The following is a 26,198-nucleotide window of genomic DNA, read 5'->3' as shown; positions in this document are numbered from 1 at the left end:
CAAGTGAGAAGAAATGAATGTCCAAACTAAAGTGGTAGTGGGAAGGAGAAGAAGGAGTAAATGAGATACATTAGGAAGGCAAATGGCTTGGGAAAGTGAGTGGATGAGATTCAGGCTCTACAGTCGATGGTGAACTGGTGATCTGTAAAGCATGTGCTGTATCAGAGAAAACAGCTGCCTGAGGAGGTGATGATGAAATGGGAGCTGAGACCTCGATGACAAAGGATCACACAGGCATGGTGGTGAGTAGATAGGATGACCCCTACCAGGGCTAGGGACAAACTGCAATGTAGGTATGTGCCCTTTGGCCGGAATCAAACCCGCAACTCATTGGTCTGAGGGCCAACACTCTAACCACTAAGCCAAACCGGCCAGGGCTAGAATCACACATATTCTATACATATATTATAGAAAATGTGTGTAAGAAGTCCAGAAGTCTAAAGAAGGAAACAAGTCATAATAAAACCACTCAGAGACAATCACTGCCCACAATTTTCTTCCAGTATTTTTTCTGTTGTCTTTCTTTAAATAGAGGAGATCGATGTTGTTCCCCTGAACTCTTTAAACACAAGCATTTCCTATGCCATTACAGAGTCTTAATGTCTGTCTTTCCTTCTGCCCTTTAGATCCATTGCAGCGGCACCCTCTGATGTGAGGTGGCACTTGAACTGGGGAAAAGGGATCTGGGTTTGGAGGTGGGTGTGCAAACATCTGCAAAGTCATGTCACCATAAGGAGTCCCTGCAGAAGCTTGGAGACTGAGATGAGGACAAGCATGAGCCCCATAGCCCATCTTCAAGACTCCCCGCCCCAACTCCCATACCCTATCTGTGTTACTCTGGCCCTTTAAGGAAGCTGGAACTCTGGGCAGGTCTGATGCAGTGGTCTCCTGGGAACTGAGAGACAACAAATGCAATAGAGATTGGGGGGTAGAGTGGGGAGGGACACCCTCCTCAACAGCTCTTGGCACGCCAGAGGCCAATCAGGTAGAGTAGGGACTGGGGGTGGATTTCTCATTCCTTTCTTCCTCTGGCCTCTACACCTCTCCCAGCCCTCTCTCTCCTCCACATTTTCTAGTTCCACCTTTGTCTACAGCCTTCCAATCCCTCCCTCCCTCTGTCCTTCTGTGGTCGCTCCCACATCCTCTGCTACAGATGGGCTTCGTTTCTGGAGACAGTTCTTGCTTATAGGAGTTTTTTAGTTGATTTCTTTTGAATTTTTAGGTGAAAAAGAAAATCTAATATTCTGCAAAAATGGTACTTTAATCTCATCAATTTTCTAAACATTTCTTTTTCTTTTCCTTCTTTCTTTTTGCTTAATTGCTTTTCCTAGTGCCTCTAAAAAGAAGAGAGAGAGAGGAGTTTGTAGATTGCCCAGTCTTGTCCTGAAATTAATGTGGTACCTCTAGTGTCTCTCTGTTAAGCTTGATGTAGTGTTTTGACTATTTCATTTAGATCCTTAAATGAATTTTCATAGAGTTGTTCCGGATGTGAGTATGGTAAAGAATATAGAAAGACATTTTACTTTTTGAATCAATTTTAATGGTTGTAATGTAATTGAATCTATCTCATTTATGGTTTTGCCACAAACATGTTTTTTTTTTTATGTTTTTTATAATTTTTCTTTATTGATTTTTAGAAAGGAAGGGAGGAGAGAGATAGAAACATCAATGAGAGAGAACATCAATTAGCCACCTCCTGCATTCCCCCCGAATCAGCCCCCAAACCTGGGCATGTACCCTGACTAGGAATTGCACTGGCCACCTATTGGTGCATGGGTCGATGCTAAACCACTGAGCCACACCAGCCAGGCAATACATTGTACTAAATTTTAAATAGGTAAATTGTATGGTATGTGAATTACATCTCAATACAAGTGTGTTTTGTTTTTAATAGCCTAAAGCTAAAAGAGAATTACAAACAGACTCAGTTAACTAAAAGGTGTTAGGTACCTCAAATGTTGACTTTTTCTGTCTCCTTTGCACTGTAAATTTCTCCCAAATGACAATAAAGATAGCTTTTTGTTATCATAGAACAATTTACAAGCACCTTTACAAATAAGGTCCTTTTGAGTCCCTACTATAATCTGAGAGAAGAATAATCATCTTCCCCTCATTTCGTATCCCAGGATGTAGAAGCTCCAAGTGTATGATGTTGACTCCCGCTCAGTCGGCTCAGGGCAGATGCCAGTTCTTCCTGTGCCCTTTCTTCTACACTGTGTAGCATCTCGGGGTGCCACGTAGGTACCGTCAAGCCAATCTGCAGAGATGGCACAGCTGACCAATCACAATATGGAGAATGCCTTATTTCTCTGGGAGCTGGACACTAATGTTCAAGCCAAGTATATTCTAACTGATCACTTGTCAGAGGTCTTGTGGTACCAGGGAAAGAACTCTTTGTTTTTTGGGAATTTATTTCAGTTTTGGCTCACCTTCTTATTTGCCTCGGGGCCTAGTGCATGTAGTATCTGATGTTCCAAAAGATATTAATGAATACTTAGATTCCCGGGGTGAAGGAGTTAGCAGGCAAAGATTTATTATTCTATATGGAACAACCATGGAAAGAACCATGATCTAGAGTAGGAAGACCCAGGTTGGCTTCCGTTTTCTCATCTGGAGGCGGGCGGCGTCGGCGGGTGGCGGAGTCCGGCGCCCACAAACATGTTTTTTTTTGTTTTTTTGTTTTTTTAGTGTTACTTCTATCACCTCTTTTTTGTTTTTTTAAAGCTCTTTTTTTGTGTGTGTGTAATATTGTGCTATATGGTGGGTGTTTCTTTATTAACCGATGTCCACGGCTCCGTCAGTTACTTGGAGAAAATCGCACGGGTTGAGTTTGCCTCAGGTTTGTGCCCTCCCCCTGTCCCCCACACTTCAGAAAGCACTTCGGTTCCTGTCCCAGTCTATGATGATAAGGAGAGAAATGCTTCTGTTTTTACATTCTGTAGCCCTCCTTTCAAGAAATGTATTTGTATACGTTTTGTTGCTGTGATTATTTCAGTTAATTAAATGTTTAAGCACATTAAATGTTCATCATCAAGCTTTTTTACTTATGACATTCCAGTTTGTGAGTCATTTAGTTTGATTCCTCTCTTGGTTGTCTGGATTAATGTTTTCTCGTAGCTTCCCAGGAAGGACAATGAATATCAAAACACAACTTAGAAACATTTAGTGAGCTATATAACTGACTCTCAAGTACACCAAGGAGAGAGTCATTAGATTCTTATTAATAAACAAAGTGGGGAAAAGGGGATGGTGGTGGAGGGAAGGACTTATATAAGAAACTGGGGAATAAGGGGAGCGGGGGGAAGCCACCAGTCTAGGAAGAGTGCATTTTGGTTTGTGATTAACTGGAAGCTGTCCAAGAGACCAGTCTGGGCAATCTATTCATTAGAGAAAACAATTTCAGTTAATTGTGGATTTCCCAAAAAGTTTTGAGACTGAAACTGTGCCAGAAATTGACAGGCCATCTATAAACAGTGTCTGCCAGTGTCCCTCTGGCATCTTGAGCTCAGGCGGGCCAGGGTCATCCCATTTCTCTCAGCAGAATTTCTGTGAGATAGACAGTCACAGTCATTGGGGGTTTGAAAACAGCTTCCTGGGAGGGGGGCCGGAGAGGGGAGGAGGGGGTCAATGGGGGAAAAATGTGGAACATCTGTAATACATTTTACATTCAACAATAAAGATTTAAAAAAAAAAAGAAAAAGAAAAGAAAACAGCTTCCTGTTGCCATCTCAGTTTATAGAATTTTCTAGTGTTAAGATGTTCCCTTTAAAATTCTCCAGATAGTGTTCCCTTTTTTTCTGGCATAGGAGTGACTAGGGAAATCTACAAAATATTTGATGTTTTTCTTTGTATTCTGCCTGAGGCATTATAGAGTTGGTTTTTCAATGCCCAGAGAAAATAATTTTACCATGGTCTGTGTCAGCCAGTTTTCTTTTTATCTATTTCTGTATCTATTGTTTTATTTCTGAAACACAGTAAACCACTTTAATCTGTATATTCACATTTTTCTGTTTCCACAAAATATTGTTGCATTTTAATTTTTTTTCTGTTCAGCAGTTTTGTTTCCTTCCTCAGGTACACTAATTATTTATATGTGAGATCTCCAATGCAGGTGTCCATATTTATATATTTTTTAACTGCTTTAACCTCTGGCTTTTCTTTGAATTTCATGTAATTTTGTGTAGAGTTTACCTATCTGAGAGTGGCTTTTCATTTACAAGAGATTTCTTATAATTCTTTAGATTTAAGTTATATTAGTTTATGAAATCATACATTTCAATATCCAGTTATTATTGTTTTAAATTTCAATTTATGATATTTTAATTTTATTTATATATTGACTATATTATTTAAAACATGAAAACAGCCCTGGCCAGGTTTCTCAGTGGTTAGAGCATTGGCCTGCGGTCCAGAGAGACCCGGGTTTGGTTCCCCCTAAGGGTACGTACCTCAGTTGCAGTTTGTCCCCTGCCCTGGTTGGGTTGTGCGGGTGACAGCCACTCGATGCGTCCCTTTCACTTCGATATTTCTCTTTCTCTCTCTCTCTTCCTCTCTCTCCCTCCCACTCTATCTGAACAAAAAATGGAAAAATGTCCTTGGGTGAGGATGAAAAAAAAAAAAAAATGAAAACAACTTTAATACACTGAAAATGACAGAACAAATTTATTTCCCTTAAACATTCAGTTCTAGTTTTACTCATATTTATTGTTATTAAACATTTAATCTGCACTTACAAATTTGATATTTTTGATTTTTTTATTAATTGCAAATTTCTATTGAGCATATTGTAGTCACATACAATTATAACAAATAATACACAGAGATCTCATGTACGTACTCTCTACTCAGGTTCACCCAGTGGGAATATCTTACAAGCTATAGTATAATATCGCAACCAAAATACCGTCATTAATACAATCGACCATCTTACTCAGATTTTCTGTTTTACTTATACTCCTGTGTGTGTATTTAGTTACATGTAACTTTATTACATGTGTAATTCCTGTATCCAATACCACAGTCAAGATATGAAACACAAAAATTCCTCCTATGGTTCTTTTAGTTACACCTATATTCCTCCCACCTCCTCTCCCCTCCTCCCCTCCCGTTCCTAACCATTACAACCACTCCAACCACTCATCTGTTCTCCATTTCTAATAGTTTGTCCTTACAAAAAGTTTATATAAATGAAATAGATGAAGTAATTTTTTGGGACTGGATTTTTTTCACTAAGTTGTCACATGTATGTGCGAAGTTGTTCATTGTATTTTCTATGACACTGTAGATGTCTGTAGAGTCTATAGTGATATTTCCTGTTTCATTCCTGATATTGGTAATTTGCATCTTCTCCCTTTTTTTCATATCATTTTTATCAGAGGATTATCAATTGTATTGATATTTTCAAAGTACTCTTTGTATTATTGATTTTCTCTATTATTTTTCTGTTTTCAATTTCATTGATTTCTATTCTTGTTTTATATTTTTTTCCTTTCTACTTTCTTTTGGGTTTATTTTGCTCTAACTTTTCTTTTGGTTTGAGACTTTTCCATTTTTTCTAATGTATACATTTTGTGCTATAAATTTCCAGCACTGCTTACCTATATCCCACAAATTTTGTATGTTCTATTAATTTTTATTAATTAAAGATTTCCTCTTTAACTCATGAATTATTTAGAAGTGTGTTGTTGCCCAGCCAGTGTGGCTCAGTGGACTGAGCATCATCCCATGGACTGAGAGGTCCTGGTTCAATTCCTGGTCAGGGCACATGCCTGGGTTGCAGGCTCAAGGGCCAGTAGGGGGCGAGCAGGAGGCAGTTGATCGATATTTCTGTCTCTCTCTACTTTCCTCTCTCTCTAAAAAATAAATAAAAACATATTTTAAAAATCCAAGTCTGGAAATTTGAGGCATAAGAAACACTCAGGAAACTTACCACTTTGTTGTTCCTTGGAACCCAAGGTCCCTAGCTGGTCTGCTTTCTTCTCTCCACCTTTCAGAGGTTCCTTATGTTTTTTTTGTATATAATGCCCAGGGTGTTTAGTTGTATTTAGTGGAAGAAATAGGGAAACGTATATTTACTCAATCTTCCCAGAAATCATGATTTTCTTCTTATACATAACAAATGGATGACTCAACTGGCTGTGAAGCCCACCTTCCTATGAGCTGTATTTGTTTGTTTGTTTATTTATTTATTTATTTTTATTGTATTTTTAATCTTATTTTTGTTACAGATGTTTCTTCTTTTTTACCCCATTGACACCCTCCTCCCCATCTCCCCCACCCCGCCCCTTCCCCGGCTTTGTTGTCCATGTCCATTGGTTATGCGTACATGCATATAAGTTCTGTGGGTTATCTCTTCCCTCCCCCCACCACCCCCTCTTCTGAGGGTTGTCAGTTTGTATCCTACTTCCATGTTTCTGGGTCTACCCTATTCCTCAGACTGTTATGTTCATTATATTTCACAAATAAGTGAGATCATGTGGTATTTGTCTTTTTCTGCTTGGCTTGTTTCACTTAGGATAATACTTTCCAGGTCCCTCCCTCCATGTCGTCTCAAAGGATAAGAGATCTTTCTTACAGCTGCATAGTACACCATTGTGTATATGTACCTCAGCTTTTTTTTAAATCCTCACCGGAGGACATTTTTCAATATTTTGTTGAGATACAGTGGGAGGAAGAGAGAGAGAGAGAAACATCGAAGTGAAAGGGACACATCAAGTGGCTGCCACCCACACGACCCAACCAGGGCCGAGGACAAACTGCAACTGAGGTACATGCCCTTAGCGGGAACTGAACCCAGGTCTCTCCCGACCGCAGGCTGACGATCTAACTGCTGAGCCAAACTGGCAAGGGCGTAGCACAGCTTTTTTATCCATTCATCTACTGATGGACATTTGGGCTGTTTCCAGATCTTAGCTATTGTAAATAGTGCTGCTATGAGTAGGTTGGTACATATATTTTTTCTGATTGGTGTTTCAGGCTTCTTAGGGTATATTCCTAGAAGCAGGATCACTGGGTCAAATGGAAGTTCAATTTTTAATTTTTTGAGGTAACACCATATTGTTTTCCATAGTGGCTGCACCAGTCTGCATTCCCACCAGCAGTGTATTAGAGTCCCCTTTCTCCACACCCTCGCCAACACTAGTTTGATGATTTGTCGATGGCGGCCATTCTGACAGGTGTGAGGTGATACCTCATTGTTGTTTTACTTTGCATTTCTCTGATGATTAGTGATGTTGAGCATTTCTTCATATGTCTCTTGCCCATTTGTATGTCCTGTTTGGAGACGTGTCTATTTAGCTCCTCTGCCCATTTTTTAATTGGGTTCCTTGTCTTCCCTTTGTTGAGTTGTATGAGGACTCTATATGTATTGGAAATTAAGCCCTTATCTGATGTATCATTGGCAGTGATGTTCTCCCATACAGTGGGTTGCCTTTCCATTTTGATGATTGTGTCTTTTGCTGGGCAGAAGCTTTTTAGTTTGATGTAGTCCCATGTGTTCATTTTCTCCTTTGTTTCTGTTGCCCTAGGTGATGTATCAGTGAAAATTCTGCTGTGTATGATGTCCGAAATTTTGATGCCTACATTTTCTTCTAGAATTTTTATGGATTCACGGGTCACATTTTAGCCTTTTATCCATTTTGAGTTTATTTTTGTGTATGGTGTAAGTTGATGGTCTAGTTTCATTTTTTTGCATGTAGCTGTCCAATTTTTCCAACACCATTTATTAAAGAGGCTGTCTTTACTCCACTGTTTACTCTTGCCCCCTTTGTCAAATATTAATTGAGCAGAGTGTCTTGGGTCCATTTCTGGGTTCTCTATTCTGTTCCACTGCTCTATATGCCTGTTCTTGTGCCAGTACCAGGCTGTTTTGATTACAATGGTTTTGTAGTATAACCTGATATCTGGTATTGTGATCCCATTTACTTTGTCCTTTCTTTTTCAAGATTGCTGTAGTTATTCGGGGTCCTTTTTTGGTTCCATATGAAATTTTAAAGTATTTGTTCTAGTTCTGTGAAACATGTCATTGGTATGTTGATAAGGATTGCATTGAATCTATAGATTGCCTCGGGTAGAATGGACATTTTAGTGATGTTAATTCTTCCAATCCATGAACAAGGTATATGCTTCCACTTTTTTATATCTTCCTCTATTTCTCTTTTCAATGTCCTGTAGTTTTCTGCAAATAGGCCCTTTACTTCTTTGGTTAAGTTTATTGCTAGGTATCTTAATTTTTTTGTTGCAATGGTAAATGGGATTGTTTTTTCAGTTTCTCTTTCTGTGAGTTCATCATTGGTGTACAAGAATGCCGTCGATTTCTTGACATTAATTTTGTATCCTGCTACTTTGCCAAATTCATTTATTAAGTCTAGTAGATTTTTGATGGAGTCTTTAGGGTTTTCTATGTATAATATCATGTCATCTGCAAATAATGACAGTTTCACTTCCTCCTTTCCAATTTGGATCCCTTTTATTTTTTCTTCATGTCTGATTGCTGTGGCTAAGACTTCCAGTACAATGTTAAATAAGAGTGGCGAAAGTGGACATCCCTGTCTTGTTCCTGTTCTTAATCGAAATGTTTTTAGTTTCTGTCCATTGAGTATGATGTTGGCAGTAGGTCTTTCATATATGGCCTTTATTATGTCGAGAAATGATCCCTCTATTCCTACATTGCTGAGCGTTTTTATCAGAAATGGATGCTGGATTTTGTCAAATGCTTTTTCAGCATCTGTTGATATGATCATGTGGTTTTTATTCTTCATTTTGTTTATGTGGTGTATCACATTTATTGATTTGCAAATACTGTACCAGCCTTGCATCCCTGGGATGAATCCCACTTGGTCATGGTGAATAATTTTTTTGATGTATTGCTGGATCCTATTTGCTAGTACTTGGCGTCTATGTTCATCAGGGATAGTTTTCTTTCTTTTCTTTTTTTTTTTTTTATCCTCACATGAGGACATTTTTTCATTTTTTGTTCAGGTAGAGTGGGAGGGAGAGAGAGGAGGAACAGAGAGAGAGAGAGAAACATCAATGTGAAAGGGACACATCGAATGGCTGCCACCCACATGACAACGAGGGCCGGGGACAAACTGCAACCAAGGTACGTGCCCTTAGCAGGAACCAAACCCGGGTCTCTCTGGACCACAAGTTGACGCTCTAACCACTGAGCCAAACCGGCCAGGGCGTGGCCTGTAGTTTTCTTTCTTTGTAATGTCTTTTTCTGGTTTTGGAATTCTAATTATGCTAGCCTCATAAAACGAGTTTGAAAGTCTTCCTTCTTCTTAAATTTTTTGAAATAGTTTCAGGAGAATAGGTGTTAGTTCTTTTTTTTGAATGTTTGGTAAAACTCTCCTGTGAAGCCATCTGAGCCTGGGTTTTTGTTTGCTGGGAGAGTCTTGATTACATCTTCAATTTCTTCTGTTGTTATTGGTCTGTTCAAGTTTTCTATCTCTTTCCGGTCCAGTTTTGGAAGACTGAGTGTTTCTAGAAATTTGTCCATTTCGCTTAGATTGTCAAATTTGTTGCCATATAATTGTTCATAGTAGTTGTTAAAGATCTTTTGTATTTCTGTGGTGTCAGTTGTTACTTCTTCTCTTTTATTTCTGATTTTGTGTATTTGGGCTCTCTCTCTTTTTTTTTTTTTTTTTTATGAAATTTTTATTATTTTTTTGTTACAGATATTTTACCTTTTTACCCCATTGGCACCCCCCACCCCACCTCCGCCCCATCCCCAACTTAGTTGTCCATGTCCATTGGTCATGCATACATGCATATAAGTTCTGTGGTTTATCTCTTCCCACCCCCCCACCTCCTCTTCAGAGGGATGTCAGTCTGTGCCCTACTTCCATGTTTCTGGGTCTACTGTATTCCTCAGACTGTTATGTTCATTATATTCCATATATAAGTGAGATCATATGGTATTTGTCTTTTTCTGCTTGGCTTCTTTCACTTAGGATAATACTTTCCAGGACCCTCAATGTCGTCTCAAAGGATAAGAGATCTTTCTTTCTTACTGCTGCATAGTACTCCATTGTGTATATGTACCACAGCTTTTTTATCCATTCGTCAACTGGTGGACACTTTGGCTGTTTCCAGATCTTGGCTATTGTAAATAGTGCTGCTATGAACATAGGGGTACATATATTATTCCTGATTGGTGTTTCAGGCTTCTTAGGGTATATTCCCAGCAGTGGGATCACTGGGTCAAATGGAAGTTCAATTTTTAATTTTTTGAGGTAGCACCATATTGTTTTCCATAGTGGCTGCACCAGTCTGCATTCCCACCAGCAGTGTACTAGAGTCCCCTTTTCTCCACACCCTCGCCAACACTTGTTGTTTGATGATTTGTTGATGGCGACCATTCTGACAGGTGTGAGGTGATACCTCATTGTTGTTTTACTTTGCATCTCTCTGATGATTAGTGATGTTGAGCATTTCTTCATATGTCTTTTGGCCATTTGTATGTCCTGTTTGGAGAGGTGTCTATTCAGCTCCTCTGCCCATTTTTTAATTGGGTTCTTTGTCTTCCTTTTGTTGAGTTGTATGAGCACTGTATATATATTGGAAATTAACCCCTTATCTGACACATCATTGGCAATGATGCTCTCCCATACAGTGGGTTGCCTTTCCATTTTGATGATTGTTTCTTTTGCTGTGCAGAAGCTTTTGAGTTTGATGTAGTCCCATGTGTTCATTTTCTCCTTTATTTCTGTTGCCTTAGGTGATGTATCAGTGAAAATTCTGCTCCGTATGATGTCCGAAATTTTGTTGCCTACATTTTCTTCTAGGATTTTTATGGATTCACGGGTCACATTTAAGTCTTTTATCCATTTTGAGTTTATTTTTGTGTATGGTGTAAGTTGATGGTCTAGTTTTATTTTTTTGCATGTAGCTGTCCAATTTTCCCAACAACATTTATTAAAGAGGCTGTCTTTACTCCACTGTATGCTCTTGCCACCTTTGTCAAATATTAATTGAGCGTATTGCCTTGGGTCCATTTCTGGGTTTTCAGTTCTGTTCCACTGGTCTATATGCCTGTTCTTGTGCCAGTACCAGGCTGTTTTGGTTACAATCGCTTTGTAGTATAACCTGATATCTGGTATTGTGATCCCACCTACTTTGTTCTTTTTTTTCAAGATTGCTGTGGCTATTCGGGGTCTTTTTTGGTTCCATATGAACTTTTGAAGTATTTGTTCTAGTTCTATGAAATATGTCGTTGGTATTTTGATGGGGATTGCATTGAATCTATAGATTGCTTTGGGTAGTATGGACATTTTAATGATGTTAATTCTTCCAATCCATGAACAGGGTATGTGCTTCCAATTTTTTATATCTTCCTCTATTTCTTTTTTCAATGACCTGTAGTTTTTTGCAAATAGGTCCTTTACTTCTTTGGTTAAGTTTATTCCGAGGTATCGTAATTTTTTTGGAGCAATGGTAAATGGGATTGTTTTTTCAGTTTCTCTTTCTGTGAGTTCATCATTGGTGTACAAGAATGCCGTCGATTTCTTGACATTAATTTTGTATCCTGCTACTTTGCCAAATTCATTTATTAAGTCTAGTAGATTTTTGATGGAGTCTTTAGGGTTTTCTATGTATAATATCATGTCATCTGCAAATAATGACAGTTTCACTTCCTCCTTTCCAATTTGGATCCCTTTTATTTTTCTTCATGTCTGATTGCTGTGGCTAAGACTTCCAGTACAATGTTAAATAAGAGTGGCGAAAGTGGACATCCCTGTCTTGTTCCTGTTCTTAATCGAAATGTTTTTAGTTTCTGTCCATTGAGTATGATGTTGGCAGTAGGTCTTTCATATATGGCCTTTATTATGTCGAGAAATGATCCCTCTATTCCTACATTGCTGAGCGTTTTTATCAGAAATGGATGCTGGATTTTGTCGAATGCTTTTTCAGCATCTATTGATATGATCATGTGGTTTTTATTCTTCATTTTGTTTATGTGGTGTATCACGTTTATTGATTTGTGAATATTGTACCAGCCTTGCATCCCTGGAATGAATCCCACTTGGTCATGGTGAATAATTTTTTTGATGTATTTCTGGATCCGATTTGCTAATATTTTGTTCAGGATTTTGGCATCTAAGTTCATCAGGGATATTGGCCTGTAGTTTTCTTTCTTTGTAGTGTCTTTTTCTGGTTTTGGAATTAGAATTATGCTGGCTTCATAGAACGAGTTTGGAAGTCTTCCTTCTTCTTGAATTTTTTGAAAGAGTTTGAGGAGAATGGGTGTTAGTTCTTTTTTGAATGTTCGGTAAAACTCCCCTGTGAAGCCATCCGGGCCTGGGCTTTTGTTTGCTTGGAGAGTCTTGATTACCTCTTCAATTTCCTTAGTTGTTATTGGTCTGTTCAAGTTTTCTATCTCTTCCGGGAATAGTTTTGGGAGACTGTGTGTTTCTAGAAATTTGTCCATTTCGCTTAGATTGTCGAATTTGTTGCCATATAGTTGTTAACGATCTTTTGTATTTCCGTGGTGTTGGTTGTTACTTCTCCTCTTTCATTTCTGATTTTGTGTATTTGGGTTCTCTCTCTTTGTTTCTTGGTGAGTCTAGCTAAGGGTCCATCAATCTTGTTTATCTTTTCGAAAAACCAGCTCTTTGTTTCATTGATCCTTTGAATTGTTTTTTTGGTCTCTATGTCATTTATTTCTGCTCTGATCTTTACTATTTCCTTCCTTCTACTTGCTCTGGGGTTTTCTTTTTGTTTGCTTTCTAATTCTTTAAGCTGTGAGGTTAGACAGTCAATTAGAAATTTTTCTTGTTTTTTGAGGTAGGCCTGTAGTGCTATGAACTTCCCTCTCAGAACTGCTTTCGCTGCATCCCATAGATTTTGTGTTGTTGTGTGTTCATTTTCATTGGTTTCCAGGAAGTTTTTAATTTCTTCCTTGATCTCGTCGGTGACCCATTCATTGTTTAATAGCATGCTATTTAGCCTCCATGTGTTGAAATGTCTTTGCATGTTCTTGTTGCAATTGATTTCTAGTTTCATGCCATTGTGATCTGAGAAGATGCTTGATATGATTTCAATCTTCTTGAACTTGTAGAGATTTAGTTTGTGTCCTATCATGTGGTCTATCTTTGAGAATGTCCCATGTGCACCTGAGAAGAATGTGAATTCTGTAGTTTCGGGGTGTAATTCTCTGTAGATATCTATTTTTTTTTTTTATTCTCACCTGAGGACATTTTTCCATATTTTGTTCAGATAGAGTGGGAGGGAGAGAGAGAGAAACATCGACGTGAAAGGGACACATCAAGTGGCCGCCACCCGCACAACCCAACCTGGGCGGGGGACAAACTGCAACCGAGGTATGTGCCTTCAGTGGGAACCAAACCCGGGTCTCTCTGGACCGCAGGCCGATGCTCTAACCGCTGAGCCAAACCGTCTAGGGCCTCTGTAGATATCTATTATATCCATTTTGTCTAGTGCTTCATTTAGAGTCTCTGTTTCTTTGCTAATTTTTTGTCTAGAGGATCTATCCAGTGGTGTCAATGGGGTGTTGAAGTCCCCTGCTATAATTGTATTGCTGTCGATTTCTCCTTTGAAGTCCTCCAGAAGATTTTTAATGTATGTTGGTGCTCCTATATTGGGTGCATATATGTTTATCAAGGTTATATCTTCCTGTTGGATAGATCCTTTCAATATTATGTAGTGGCCTTCTTTGTCTCTAGTTATGGCCTTCATTTTGAAATCTATTTTATCAGATATGAGTATTGTTACTCCAGCTTTTTTTTCTTTTCTGTTTGCTTGGAAGAGTTTTTTCCATCCCTTCACTTTCAACCTATGTGAGTCTTTTGTTGTGAGGTGAGTCTCTTGTAAACAACATATAGATGAGTCATGCTTTCTTATTCCATCAGCTACTCTGTGTCTTTTTATGGGAGCATTCAGTCCATTTACATTTAAGGTGATTATTGATATGTACTTATTTATTGCCATTTTTATTTAGTTTGGTTATATTTTTCTTCCTATTTCTTCTACTAATTACAGCAGTCCTTTTAACATTTCTTTCAGTGCTGGCTTGGTGTCAATATATTTCCTTAGCCTTTTTTTTTTTGGTCTGGGAAGCTCTTTATTTGACCTTCTATTTTGAATGACAGCCTTGCTGGGCAGAGTAGTCTTGGATTCAAATCCTTGTTTTTCATGACCTTGATTACTTCATGCCATTCCCTTCTGGGCTGTAGTGTTTCTTTTGAGAATTCAGCTGAGAGCCTTATGGGGTTTCCTATGTAGGTAACCTGTTGCTTATTTCTTGCTGCTTTTAGGATTTTCTCTTTGTCTTTAATTTTTGGCATTTTAGTTACTATGTGTCTTGGTGTGGGCCTGTTTGGGTTCTTCTTACTTGGGGCTCTCTGTGCCTCTTGAACTTGAATGCCTTCTTCCTTCAGCAAATTAGGGAAGTTTCCTGTCATTATTTTTTTGAATATATTCTTTAACCCTTGCTCATTTTTTTTCTGCTTCGGGGACTCCTATGATGCGAATATTATTATGTTTCTAGTTGTCCCACAGTTCTCTTAAGCTGTCTTCCTGTTTTTTAATTGTTTTTTTCCTTTTGGTTTTCTGATTGGTTGATTTTTTTCTACCCTGTCTTCTAATTCACTGAACCATTCCTCAGCTTCCTCTACTCTGCTGTTTAGACCTTCCAATGTGTTCTTTATCAAGATATGTCATTCTTGATTTCTTCTTGGTTGTTTTTAATTTCCAATTGGTTGATTTTCAACATCTCTATGTCCTTACTCATGCTGTTGAGCTTCCTCAAGATCATGACTCTGAATTCAAGCTCTGTTAACTTGCTTAACTGCTCCACATTTATCTCATCTTCGGTAGAGGTCTCTTGTTCTTTCATTTGGCTTTTGTTTCTGTGTTTCACCATTTTGGCTATCACAGTTGGCTGTGGAGCCTGCCAAATTTTCCCTGTGGGTGTTGGTGTTCTTGTTCTGCTGTTTGTGGCTCCCTCTCCTGGGTTTGGATAGCAAGGGAGGACCCACATTAAACACCACTGTCAACTCTTACTTTCCTGATTAGAGTTGCTAGCCCAGGAATGGTACAGTTATCCTCTAGCTTTTTGCCTGGAGGCTATCAGTAAGGGTTACTTGAAGAGCCTTGGGTTCTCAGTTGAATGGAATACTCCCTCAGGTGCTCAGCGGTAAGGGGATTTCCAGGGTGGGGCAGATGCTGGTTTTTAATGAGCCTCAATTTGCATTTCAATGGCCCACCTGGGTGGGGTTGAATCTTTGAGGGAGGGGCCGCCGCCTCTCCCCAGAGGCCTGGGAAGGAGCAAGATGTCCACTGTCCTGCGTGGCTGCAACTCAGCAAAAACTCTGAGCCCCCTTCAAACCCCGAGTGTCCCCACAGTGTTCCAGTCCAGTCCGCCCTCCCTCTGCTGGAGCCCAAGATGAGGGGCTATGGCTATTTTAGCGTCTATCCCGGCTCTGTGCTGTGGAGCCACTTGGGAGTTTAACCCAGGGGCACTGCTCACAGCTAAGGCCACTGCTGTCTGTGGGCTCCCAGCCCCCGTCTCGTGCCTCCCCTATGCACTGTATTTAAACAACTCTTGTTGATCTTAACATAATGTAAGTCCAATTCTCTTTAATATTATAATATTGTTTGCAAACTTTGTCAAATACTCTTACATCTGCCCAACTAATATGTGAGATTATATATGCCAAAACTGTGTAAACGTTACAAGGACCTTTAATAACCAACACCAACTGGATATTCTTAAATTTAACCTTAAACAGAAAGAGAATAGTTTGTCATCTCAAGCCACCTGAGGCTACTAGTTGGACAGTTCACTGACTGTATGACCATCTTAGGTAGGTTGAGGTGACTGAGAGAAGGCATGACAGTGGAACAAATTCTCCAGAGCTGCGGGTGCCCACAGCGATCCTGCCCATGGTAAAAAATGTGCACTGGGCTATGATTTAGAGTTAATATGGCAACAGGGGACTCTAGGTCTATCCCTTTAGAGAGGACTATTTGCAACCCATGTCCCTGCATTCAATCTTTTCAAGCTTTTTCAATCACACTTACTGTTTCATATAAAATTCTGCAGCACACACCTAGCATTCTTCTCCAACTGATTGATTAATCTAATTTATTGAGTTCCTGACTTCTGTGTCTGACTACCAGCCACAGTGTCAATGCAATTCTAATGCCATTGTTAAGATGGAAAATCTTAATTTTGTGGTGTTTAGTGGTAGCCAGGCTAGATCTGGACTTGAGTGCATTCCAGCTCTGCTCTTACTAGCTAGGTGCCCTTGGCAACACCTTAGTTTATTCTCCTACAATAAAGGTAACAATCTCCACCCGAAGGAGCCTCTGTGAAGCTTAAATACACAGTTTACACGACAAGCTTTGCATAACCAGTACTATCTTTTTTTTTTTTTAACTCATCTTTATTGTTGAATGTATTACAGATATTTCTCCCTTTTTTCCCCATTGACTCCCTCTTCCCCAATCCCACCCCTCTCCTGCCTTCCCAACATTATTGTCAGTGTCCATTGGTTATGCATATATGCATAGAAGTTCTTTGGTTTATCTCATCCCACCCTTCCTCCCCACTTCCTTTTGAGGTTCATTATTCTAACAACCAATTTGTACTTCTTAATTCCTTCATCTTTTTCACCGCCCCCCCCCCCCCCCATCTGGCAAGCAACAAAAAGTTCTCTGTATCTATGGGTCTGTTTCTGTTCTGCTTTCTAATTTGGTTGTAGATTCAATTGTTGATAGGTATGTATTAATTGCCATTTTATTGTTCATATTTTTGTTCTTCTTCTCCTTTAAGAAGACCCTTCAGCATTTCATATAATGCTGGTTTGGTGGTGATGAACTCCTTTAGCTTTTTCTTGTTTGGGAAACTCTTGATATGTCCATCGATTCTACATGATAGCTTTGCAGGATAGAGTAATCTTGATTGTAGGTTGTTGTTATTCATTACCTTGAATATCTCCTTCTACTTCTTTCTGGCCTGCAAAGTTTTTTTGATAAATCAGCTGACAGTCTTATGGGAGCTCCTGTGTAGGTAACTAACTGCTTTTCTCTTGCTGCTTTTAAGATTCTCTCTTTGTCCTTTACCTCTGACATTTTGATGATGATGTGTCTTATGTGGACCTCTTTGGGTTTAACTTGTTTGGGACTCTCTGTGCTTCCTGGACTTGTATGTCTGTTTCCTTCACCAAGTTAGGGAAGTTTTCTGCCATTATTGTTTCAAATAGGTTTTCGATTTCTTGCTCCCTCTCTTCTCCTTCTGGCACCCTTATGATATGAATGTTAGCACGCTTGAAGTTGTCTCAGAGGCTCCTTACACTATCCTCATTTTTTTTGGATTCTTTTTTCTCTCTGCTGTTCTGATTTGGTGTTTTCTGCTTCCTTATATTCCAAATCAATGGTTTGCTTCTTGCTTTACCGACTCTACTATTGATTCCCTGTAAATCATTCTTTATTTCAGTTAGCGCAGCCTTCATTTCTGACTGGTCTTTTTTTATGTTGTTGGTGTTCTTACTCAGTTCCTTGGAGGTCTCCTTAAATTCCTTGAAGTTCTCACTAAGTTCCTTGAATGTCTCATCAAGTTCCTTGAGCAATCTTATAACCTGTGTTTTGAACTCTGCATCTGATTGATTGCTTATCTCCATTTTGTTTAGTTATTTTCCTGGAGTTTTGTTCTTTTCTTTCATTTGGTACATGTTTCTTCCTCTTCTCATTTTGGCTGCTTCCCTGTGATTGTGTCTATGTATTAGGCAGAGTTTCTATGTCTCCTAGGCTTTGTAGGGTGGCCTATTATTATAGGTGTCCTGTAGGTTCCAGTGGCACAGTCTCCCTGATCACCCTAGCTGGGCCCTCAAGGTGCACCCCTAGTGTGGACTGTATAGCCTTCTGTTGTAATTGAGTCTTGAATGCTGTTGGCACATCAATGGGAGGGATTTACTCAGGCTGATCAGCTGTAAGGACTGGCTGTGCCCACTAACCACTGGCCTCTGACTACATTGAAGAATCAGATGTATAGGGGCCTATCACACAGAACAGGACTTACTTCAGCAGGGCTCTGGTACCTACTGAGTCCACTCACTGAATGTGTCACTTGTGGATGTGGTTGGGTGATAGTGTTTTGATGTGGTCTGAAGCTGTCCACTGGGTGGGCTGGCTCTGGGGCAAGGTCAGCCACTGCCTGTGTTCTATCCAGGGCCACCCGGTGTAAGCTACAAAGTGATCTGCAGGTGGCTGCTTCTTGTGCTGGGCTTGGAGGTGTCCAGGAAAAGCCAAGTTGTGAACCAAGGCTGGCTGCTTCTAGTGCCAGGCCTGGGGCCACCTAATGACAGGTATGGGGCTCCCTGAAACCAGATGCTGCTTGTTTGAGAGATTTTAGGAAACTCTGAAGCAGGATCCAAGACAGGCCAATCCTATGGTAAAGCCTTTGGAAAAGCTTGGGTGGGCCCAAAAGTTGGGTGGGATGGGGCCTCAGTAAATCACCAGGGCAGTGCAAACAGTCTGAGTCAGATTGCTGCAGTCCCAGAGATGGCTGCCGTCTGCTGCCCCAGGGAAAGGCTCACCAAAGGAACATCAGCCTCTGCCAGCACCTCTGTCCAGGAGAAAGCTGCCCCTCCAGCCCTTGTCTCAAGGCCAAACAGCTCAGTTCTTTCCTGTTCTCTGGCACCCCTCAAGCTGCCTCTCCGAGCTCTGAGGGAGTAAGTCTGAGTAAGTCCATGCATGGGCCCTTTAAGAGGAACTGCCTGGGGCTCCTGCTGCCAAGCCTTTTTTTTGCCTCAGTTCCCGCTGTTCTTTCCAGCCAGAAAATAATTTTTATCTGCCACTCGTGAGTGTGGGACCAGCTCGTCCACACCTCCGTCCCTCCTATCTCTCTCTTTTTTCTCTCTTTTTAGAGAGAGAGAGGAAGGGAGGAGAGAGAGATAGAAACAACGATGAGAGAGAGCATCAATGGGCTGCCTCCTGCATGCTCCCCACTGGGGATTGAGCCCACAACCTGGGCATGTGCCCTGACTGGGAATGGAACCAGCGACGTCTTGGTGCAGGGGTCGATGCTCAACCACTGAGCCACACCAGCCAGGTTAATCAGTACTATCTTTATTTTCACAAGTCTTTATTCCATGCCACTGATTGGTTTTCAGTGTAATTGAGTCTAGTTTTTGCTGCTTCTATGATGAACATAATTGCCTCTTTCACATCTTTCTTTGGCTCTGACAGTTCTCTTTCATCTCAGTCTTTCATTATGTTGGTTTATTCATTATGACATGGAAATTAGACTTTCTTTTATTTTCTTGGGAATGTGAAGCAATTATTAACTGAAATGTTCTTCTTCCCCCCAACCCCCGCCCCGAGAATCTTCCAATACATTCTTATCCTCTAACTATTTTCTGCTCTTTCTTTCTTTCTTTCTTTCTTTCTTTCTTTCTTTCTTTCGATAGATATTCTGCATTTCCTTTGTGCTGCTTTTTGTTCTGTTTACTTTCCTCTGAATGGGGACTATTCCATCCTTATCTGCTATTTGTCCCCAGATAGTTTTGGTAGATGCACTCCAATCCCTTCCCCACTGTTTTAGGCATCCCTCGGAGGAGGTCAGCATGCTGACGCTTCTTTTCTGTTCAACCTCTGAGTTACTTGAAGAGGCCATGGTAGAAACAGGGTTCATGGGAAGCTTTCCTCTGAGAAGCTTGTTTCTGAATGCATTGAATTCTTCTCGTGGACCAGCTCTATAGAGGTGAAGGTGTGGCTTGTTTCTTGGGTTCTGGGTTTGTTCCTCCATTTTGAGGAGAGATGGTGACTTTGTTGAGAATGTTGGGCCTAGAAGCCAGCATACATATTTCTCCCAAGTTGTATCTGGTCCACAGCTGCTAACTGGGCTTGCCTCTGAGGCGCACACCTCTCAGTCAGGAAAGCCAGGTGGACAAAACAAGGCCATTGTACGGACACTCAGCATTCTTTCAGGTCTGCTCCCACTTTGTTAAGCTAGCATGGAGTGTGGGCAGGGCTGGCAGAATCAGAACCCAAATGGGTGTCCTATGTCCTTCCTGCTGTCCTCTCACCCTCTGCCCCATCCCCAGGGGCTGGATGCCTCTCCAGGATGGAGGATGGGAGCAGGGGTCTGCTGAGCCTTCAGAATCTCCTCTCACAGTCATGCCTCCCGACTCAAAGGCTTTTCAATTGGCTCCCTGAGTTCTCTTTGCACTTGGTCTTTATCTAGGTCCTTTTTTATTCTTTAATCTTTTTAGAGAGAGAAGAAGGGAGAGGGAGAGAGAGAAAGAGAAACATCAATGCAAGAGCGAGAAGCTTCAGTTGGCTGCCTCCTGCATGCTCTCTACTGGGGATGGAGCCCACAACTCAGGCATGTGCCCTAACCAGGAATTGAACCAGCAACCTTTTAGTGCATGGGATGAATCCCAGCCAACTGAGCCACACCAGCCAGGGTGGTCCTTCTTATTCCTGAAAAATTATTGGAAAGATAGTTTTCATCAATGTGATCTAATACTACCATCATTTTTGGAAATACTCTGGGAAATTGCAAGAGGGCAAAATGCATCTTAATTTTTTCCAATTTTTCTGTTCCCAGGCTTCTTTTTCCAGCTGTCCTTCCGAGGTATACTATTTCCCTGACCTCACCCACATATCTTATGTAAGAGTCCACTCCAACTATCCCACCCTTGTCCTAGGACCTGGAACTTAAATGCTAGTAGCTTAGGGTTCTGCTTGGCTCTAAGCTTCTGAATTCAAGATGATCAAGGGCTTACAGTTCAGCACCTTTCAGAGAATAGTAGGATGGATTTCAACCTTGGTCTTCTAGGTTATTAGCCCCTTGTCTAATAGCAAGAATTACAAGCCCTATTTAAGATGGGTGCTGGAGTTCTTTTCTGGATGGAGCAAGGTAGTATAATTTGATGGCTTGCAAATCACCACGTGAGTGGCTACCCTGGCCTGTTACCCACAAGGCTGGTGCACCTTGTAACTGACTCTTAGATGTGGGTTGCACCTCTTTGCAGGTTCTATCAATGAGGGCCAAAGAAGAGAAGTGATACACAAAAGGTAAAGAAATACTTGGTGCCCAGTCTTAAATGCCCTAAACAAAAGACATAGCGTAGCTGAATAAGATAAGAAAACAAGACCCACATATATGCTGTCTACAAGAGACTCACCTCAGAATGGAAGATACACACAGACTAAAAGTAAAGGGATAGAAAAAGCCATTTCATGCAAATAAAAGGGGAAAAAAGCTGGGGTAGCAATACTTATATAAACTTTAAAACAAAGTCTATGGTAAGAGACAAAGGAGGATACTACATAATGATAAAAGGAGTAATCCAAAAAGAGGATACAAGTTTTGTAAACATTTATGCACCCAACATAGGAGCACCTAATTATGTAAAGCAAATCTTGATGGACAAAAAGGGGGAGACTGACAGTAATAGAGTCATAGTAGGGGATTTTAGTACCTCATTGACATCAATGGATAGATCTTCCAGACAGAAAGTCAACAAGGGAACGATGGCCATACATGACACAACAACTCAAATGGATTTAATTGATATGTTCAGAGCATTTTACCGCATCAGCAGAATACACATTATTTTCAAGTGCACCTGGAACATTTTCTAGGAGAGACCCTATTGGAACATAAAACAAGTCTTAATAAATTTAAGTAGATTGAAATCATAGCAAGCATCTTCTCTGACTATAATGGTATGAAACTAGAAATCAATTACAAGAAAGAAACTGAAAAACACATTACATGGAGGCTAAATAACATTACATAGGTTACTAAACAATGAATGAGTTAACAATGAGATCAAGGAAGAAATAAAAAAAATACCTTAAAAAATGAAAATGGAAGATGTCAGAGGGCAGGACCAGAGTGAGGATGTGTGTGTGAGAGTGTGAGCAAGTGTGAGAGAGAGTGTGAGTGGACATGAGTGTTGACGAGCAACCTTGAGCAGTCAGAAAGGTAGGGCAGAGGGTTCCTGTGCTGTGGATGGGGAGCAGCCAGCTACTGTGGTAAGCAGCTTGTCAGGGCGCTTCTCCCTGCATGGCTGAAAGTCCTGCCATTTTGGAAGATCCCTGGTCTTCTCTGGGAGGAGGCAGAAGGAGTGGCTAGGGCCAAGTGACCTGAGCCCACCAGTGCATTTGCACCATTGGACTAGTGGTCCCTGCTCTGTCAACACAGACCAGCATATAGTAGAAGTGCTGTCAAGGTGCCTGCTGTGGAAACTGCAACTGGCCAGGAGCTGAGCACCATCCCCCACAGCAGCAGCCCGATTGGAGCAAAGCACTATCCCCCATAGAAGCAGCCTGATCAGAGCCGAGACACACCCCCAGCAGCAGAGGCTTGGGAGCAGACATCCATCCCCAGGCAACAGCAGCACAGACTGGCAGCTGAGACCCATCCCCAAAAACACCAGCAGAGGCTGATCAGGAGCTGAGACCCACCAGGCAGCAGCACACCCCAGCCATGACTGGTGGGAGCCACGGGACCCAGCAGCCCATGGCACTGGTGGACCCACATGGCCCAGCAGCAGCACCTACCATGACAGACCAATACCAGCTGTCAGTAGTCAATCCTCCAGGACTCACAGCAGGCAAGAGGTCCCACACACCAAAACAGTCTGGGAGGCACAGCAGCCTTATTTGATACACACCAGCCTGCCTACACATCCCAACATCCCTCTCTGGAACTACCAGATGGTTAAAACGGTGAGACAAAGAAATAACACCCAAATGAAAGAAAAGGAGGAATCACCAGAAAAGGAACTACATGAAAAGGAAGGAAGCAATTTGTCAGATAAAGAATTCAAAACAATGATTTTAAGGGTGCTCAAACAATGCAGTGAGAACTACAAGGAACTTAATGAGAATTATAAAAAGCTCAGTGGGAACTACATCAGTTTTAAAAAAAGGTAGAAGCTATGAATAAAAATCAAGAGGAAATAAAGAATGACATAGCTGATTTGAAAAATACCTGAGAAGGATTCAATAGTAGATTAGTAAAAGCTGAAGACCAAATCAGTGAGTTAGAAGACAAGGTAGGAAAAAAAAAAAAAAAGCCCAAATAGAACAGTAAATGGGGAAAAAATTAAAAAACAGGAAAAGAGTTTAAGGAAGCTTTGGGACAATACAAAACATAACAACATTCGCATCATAGAGGTTCCAGAAAGAGAAGAATCAGAGAAAGGAATAGAGAACCTGTTCGAAGAAATAATGACAGAAAATTTCCCGAATTTGGTGAAGAAAAAAGTCATATAAGTCAAGGAAACACAGAGAGCCCCAAGAAAGATGAACCCAAAAAGACCCACAGCTAGACACATCATAATTAAAATGGCAAACTTTAAAGACAAAGAAAAAAACTTAAAGGAAGCAAGAGAGAGACAGAAAGTTACCTACAAGGGAGCTCCCATCAGACTGCCTGCGATTTCTCAACAGAAATACTGTAGGCCAGAAGAGAGTGGCATAAAGTGTACAAAGTGATGAAAGGCAAGGGTCTGAATCCAAGACTACTCTATCCAGCAAGGCTATCATTCAAAATTGAAGGTGAAATAAAGAGCTTAACAGACCAAAAAAAACCCACAAAAAACCTAAAGGAACTTACCACTACCAAACCGGCACTGCAAGAAATGCTAAAGGAACTGCTGTAAGAAGAAATAGAGAGAGACAGGGAGAGGGAAGGAGGGAAGGAGAGGGAGGGAGGGAGGGAGGGAGGGAGGGAGAGAGAGAGAGAGAAGAACACAGGCAACTAAAATAAAAATGGCAACTAATAAGTATCTATCAACAGCACCTTAAATGTAAATGGCTTAAATGCTCCAATCAAAAAACATAGGGTAGCTGATTGGATAAGAAAACACATCCCATATATATTCTGTCTATAAGAGACCCAACTCACAACAAAAAACTCACACAGGATGAAAGAGAAACTAAAAAAGCAATCCCACTTATCATTGTGGCAAAAAATTAAGATACCTAGGAATAAACTTAACCAAAAAAGTAAAGGACCTATTCGCAGAAAACTACAGGTCATTGAAAAAATAAATAAAAAAAGATATAAAAAAGTGGAAGCATATGCCTTGTTCATGGATTAGATGAATTAACATCATTAAAATGTCCATACTACCCAAAGCAATCTATAGATTCAATGAAATCCCCATTAAAATACCAACAACATATTTCACAGAACTAGAACAAATACTCCATAAGTTTATATGGAACCAAAAAAGACCCCAAATGGCTACAGCAATCTTGAAACAGAAGAACAAAGTAGGAGGGATCACAATACCAGATATGAGGTTTTACTACAAAGCCATAGTAATCAAAACAGGCTGGTACTGGCACAAGAACAGGCATACAGCTCAGTGGAACAGAACAGAGAACCCAGAAATGGACCCAAGTCATTATGCTCAATTAATATTTGACAAAGGTGGCAAGAGTATACAGTGGAGTAAAGACAGCCTCTTCAATAAATGGTGTTGGGAAAATAGGACAGCTACATGCAAAAAAAAAAAAGAAGCTAGACTACCAACTTACACCATACACAAGTATAAACTCAAAATGGATAAAAGAGTTAAATGTGACTCGTGAATCCATAAAAATCCTAGAAGAAAATGCAGGCAACAAAATTTCAGACATCACACGCAGCAGAATTTTCACTGATACAATGCCTAAGGCAAAAGAAACAAAGAAAAAAATGAACACACAGGACATCAAACTAAAAAGCTTCTGCACAGCAAAAGAAACAAGCATCAAAATGAAAAGGGAACCCACTATATGGGAGAGCATAATGGCTAATGATACATCCGACAAGGGGCTAATTTTCAAAATATATAGAGTACTCATAAACTCAACAAAATGAAGACAAAGAACCCAATTGAAAAATGGGCCAAGGAACTAAACAGACACCTCTCTAAACAGGACATACGAATGGCAAAGAGTCATATGAAAAAATGCTCAACATCACTAATCATCAGAGAGATGCAAATTAAAATGACTATAAGGTATCACCTCACACCTGCCAGAATGGCTGCCATCAACAAAGCATCAAACAACAAGTGTTGGTGAGGGTGTGGAGAAAAGGAGACTCTAGTACACTGCTGGTGGGAATGCAGCCTGGTGCAGCCACTATGGAAAAAAATGTGGTGTTCCCTCAAAAAATTAAAAATTGAACTGCCATTTGACCCAGTGATCCCACTTCTAGGAATATATTCTAAGAAGCCCGAAACACCAATTAGAAAGACTATATGTACCCCTATGTTCATAGCAACACTATTTACAATTGCTAAGATCTGGAAACAGCCCAAGTGTCCATCAATAGATGAGTGGATAAAAAAGCTGTGGTACATATACACAATGGAATACTATGCAGCTGTAAGAAGGAGAGATCTCTTATCCTTTGAGATGACATGAAGGGACTTGGAGGGTTTTTTGCTAAGTAAAATAAGCCAATCAGAGAAAGACAAATATCACATGATCTCACTTATTTTGGAATATAATGAACAAAATAAGCTGATAAACAAAATAGACCCAGAGCCATAGAAAGAAGTAGGATTCAGACTGGCAAACCTCAGAGACGGGGCACCGGGGAGGGAAGAGATAAACCACAGAACTTATATGCATAATCAACGAACATAGACAACAATGCTCTGAGGGGTGGTGGGATCAGGAGGAGGGTGTGTATGGAGGGAAAAGGAGAAACATCTGTAACAAAAATAAACCAAAAAAGCAAACAAAAACAATAATAACATCAACAAGAAAAAACAAATAAAAACAAATACACAGCAACCCAAAATCTATGGGACATAACTTCAGTAGTTCTAAGAGGGAAACTCATAGCATTACAAGTGTATCTCAAAAAGCAAGAAAAATCTCAAACAATCTAACTTTACACTTAACAGAACTAGAAAAAGAACAACAAATAAAGCCCAAGTAAGTAGAAGAAAGGAAATAAAGATCAGAGCAGCCCAGCCGGTGTGGCTCAGTGGTTGAGCATCGACCCATGCACCAAGATGTTGTCAGTTTGATTCCCAGTCAGGGCACATGCCCAGGTTGTGGGCCTAATCCACAGTGGGGGGCATGCAGGAGGCAGCCAATCGATGTTCTCTCTCATCAATGTTCTAGCTCTCTCTCACTCTCCCTTTCCCTCTCTCTCTAAAATCAATAAAGAAAAAAATTAAAATAAATAAAAATCAAAGCAGAAATGA

The sequence above is a fragment of the Molossus molossus genome, unplaced genomic scaffold (genome assembly GCF_014108415.1).
Source record: "Molossus molossus isolate mMolMol1 unplaced genomic scaffold, mMolMol1.p scaffold_m16_p_4, whole genome shotgun sequence".
Classification (NCBI taxonomy): domain Eukaryota; kingdom Metazoa; phylum Chordata; class Mammalia; order Chiroptera; family Molossidae; genus Molossus; species Molossus molossus.
This window is presented reverse-complemented; position numbering follows the sequence as displayed.